This window comes from Schistocerca americana, chromosome 3 (genome assembly GCF_021461395.2).
Source record: "Schistocerca americana isolate TAMUIC-IGC-003095 chromosome 3, iqSchAmer2.1, whole genome shotgun sequence".
NCBI classification, from domain to species: Eukaryota; Metazoa; Arthropoda; class Insecta; order Orthoptera; family Acrididae; genus Schistocerca; species Schistocerca americana.
Genome location: NC_060121.1, coordinates 239,996,939 through 239,999,982, shown reverse-complemented (window position 1 = coordinate 239,999,982; position 3,044 = coordinate 239,996,939).

Genomic DNA, 3,044 nt, shown 5'->3' with positions numbered 1-3,044 from the left:
ATGTATGGACTTACCGAAAATGATCTGCAGCATTGCTATGAACAGTGGAAAATTCGTATGGAGCGGTGTAGAGACCGAGGAGGAGAGTACATTGAAGGATATAACACGAAATTGTAAATAATTGTAAATAAATGTTTTTTCCAGCATCAGTCCGGTTTTTTTCTAGCCGCACCTCGTATAGTATCAGTGAGCGTGCTGTCCGTGTGTAGCAAGGGGGAGGCGCGCGTTCTACCTGAGTTTGACCGAGGGCATTTTTGTGTGATGACCCGGAGGCTCGGCACGAGCATTTCGAAACTGCACGACTTGTCGGATGTTCGAGGAGTGAAGCGGTGAGTGTCTTCAACACGGAGCGAAACCAAGGTGAAACCACATCCAGACGTCGTAGGGTTGGGCGGCTACCCTCATTACAAATGTCAGAGGTCGTAAGCTGTTCAGAGTGGTAAAACAGGACAGGCGGCGAACTGTGACGGTACTAACACGAGACTTTAATGCTGGGAAGAGTACAAATGTGTCTGAACAGACAGTGCACCGAACACTCCTAACGATATGCCTTCGCAGCAGACGACCCATGCATGAGCCAATGTTAGCACAACGACATCGGCAACTACGACTGAAATGGGCACGTGGGCGTCGACACTGGACGTTGGCGCATTGGCAGAGCGTTGCATGGTCTGACGAATCCCGATACCTTCTTCATCATGCCGATGGGAGGGCGCGGATCCGTCGTCCTCCAGGGAAACATCTCCCTGATACCTTTAGTGCGAGACGGAGACTAGCTGGCAGCGGATCCATTATGCTCTGCGGACCATTCACGTGGGCATCCATGGGTCCAGTGAAACTCATGCAAAGCGTCATGAGGGCCAAGAAGTATCGTACATTGGTTTCAGACCCGTACAGCCCTTCGTAGCTATCGTGTTTCCGACGGCAGTGGCATTTTTCAGCAAGATAATGCACCATGTAACAAGGCCAGGAGTGTGATGGAGTGGTTCGAGGAACATAGTGGTGAGTTGCGACTGATATGCTCTCCCTCCAGTCGCTAGATCTGAACCTGATCGAATACATCTGGAACGTGATTAAAAGTGGCGTCAGAGCTCATCGCTTCCCTCTCACCCCTCCCCCGAATTCAAGGGAATTAGGTGACTTGTGTGCGCAGATGTGGTGCCTTCTGCCTCCAGCAACCAATCTACATCTACATAAATACTCCGCAATCCACCATACGGTGCGTGGCGGAGGGTGCCTCGTACCACAACTAGCATCTTCTCTCCCTGTTCCACTCCCAAACAGAACGAGGGAAAAATGACTGCCTATATGCCTATGTACGAACCCTAATCTCTCTTATCTTATCTTTGTGGTCTTTCCGCGAAATGTAAGTTGGCGGCAGTAAAATTGTACTGCAGTCAGCCTCAAATACTGGTTCTCTAAATTTGCTCAATAGCGGTTCACGAAAAGAACGCCTCCTTTCCTCTAGAGACTCCCACCCGAGTTCCTGAAGCATTTCCGTAACTCTCGCGTGATGATCAAACCTACCAGTAACAAATCTAGCAGCCCGCCTCTGAATTGCTTCTATGTCCTCCCTCAATCCGATCTGATTGGGATCCCAGACGCTCTAGCACTACGCAAGAATAGGTCGTATTAGTGTTTTATAAGCGGGTTCCTTTACAGATGAACCACATCTTCCCAAAATTGAACCGAAGACGACTATCCGCCTTTCGCACAACTGCCATTACATGCTTGTCCCACTTCATATCGCTCTGCAATGTTACGCCCAAATATTTAATCGACGTGACTGTGTCAAGCGCTACAGTACTAATGGAGTATTGAAACATTACAGGATTCTTTTTCCTATTCATCTGCATTAATTTACACTTATCTATATTTAGAGTTAGCTGCCATTCTGTACACCAATCACAAATCCTGTCCAAGTCATCTTGTATCCTCCTACAGTCACTCAATGACGACACATTCCCGTACACCACAGCATCATCAGCAAACAGCCGCACATTGCTATCCACCCTATCCAAAAGATCATTTAAGTAGATAGAAAACAACAGCGGACCTACCACACTTCCCTGGGGCACTTCAGATGATACCCTCACCTCCGATGAACACTCGCCGTCAAGGCCTCATTGCTTCCATGCCACAAACTACCGCTGATATCCGCGCCAAAGGTGGACATATCGGCTATTAGGTAGATAGTCATAATGTTCTGTCTGATCAGTGTAAGCGCATCCGTAACCATGCGGACAATGCAGCGACGTCTGGTGCACCACTGGTTGTCAACACGGCGACCATAGTTACGACTTCTCTAGACGCGACAGCAGAGAGCACCATTAGTGGTGCACCCAACAACTTTGGACAGAGGAATGACCTAACGATGTACAGGGTGTTTATAAATGAATATAGGGGTTTTAACGCTTTATAATATTAATTACATTAAAGGTACAATTATAAATGATATGTCAAATGAAAGAGCAACTCAAACAGTTGTATTTGGCACCAGTGCGCATGCGCAGCGCGCAATGTTTCCGCTGCAATCCGCTAGATTGGTTGAACTTCACTGTACCCAAGCGCTGGATAGGTCGCAAGGGACCCAATGACAGGGCTTACTTTGCATGGCCTCCACGTTCACCCGACCTAACGCCAGGCGATTTTTTCCTTTGGGGCTTCATCAAGGATCGTGTGTACGTGCCTCCGCTACCCTGAATTAAGAAACCGGATTGAAGCAGCTGTTGCTACAATCACTGAAGACACACTTATCAACGTTTGGAAAGGATTGGATTGGATTGTTCGGGGGAAGAGACCAAACAGCGAGGTCATTGGTCTCATCGGATTTGGGAAGGACGGGGAAGGAAATCAAATGGCTCTGAGCGCTATGGGACTCAACTTCTGAGGTCATTAGCCCCCTAGAACTTATAACTAGTTAATCCTAACTAACCTAAGGACATCACACACATCCATGCCCGAGGCAGGATTCGAACCTGCGACCGTAGCGGTCTCGCGGTTCCAGACTGCAGCGCCTAGAACCGCACGGCCACTTCGGCCGG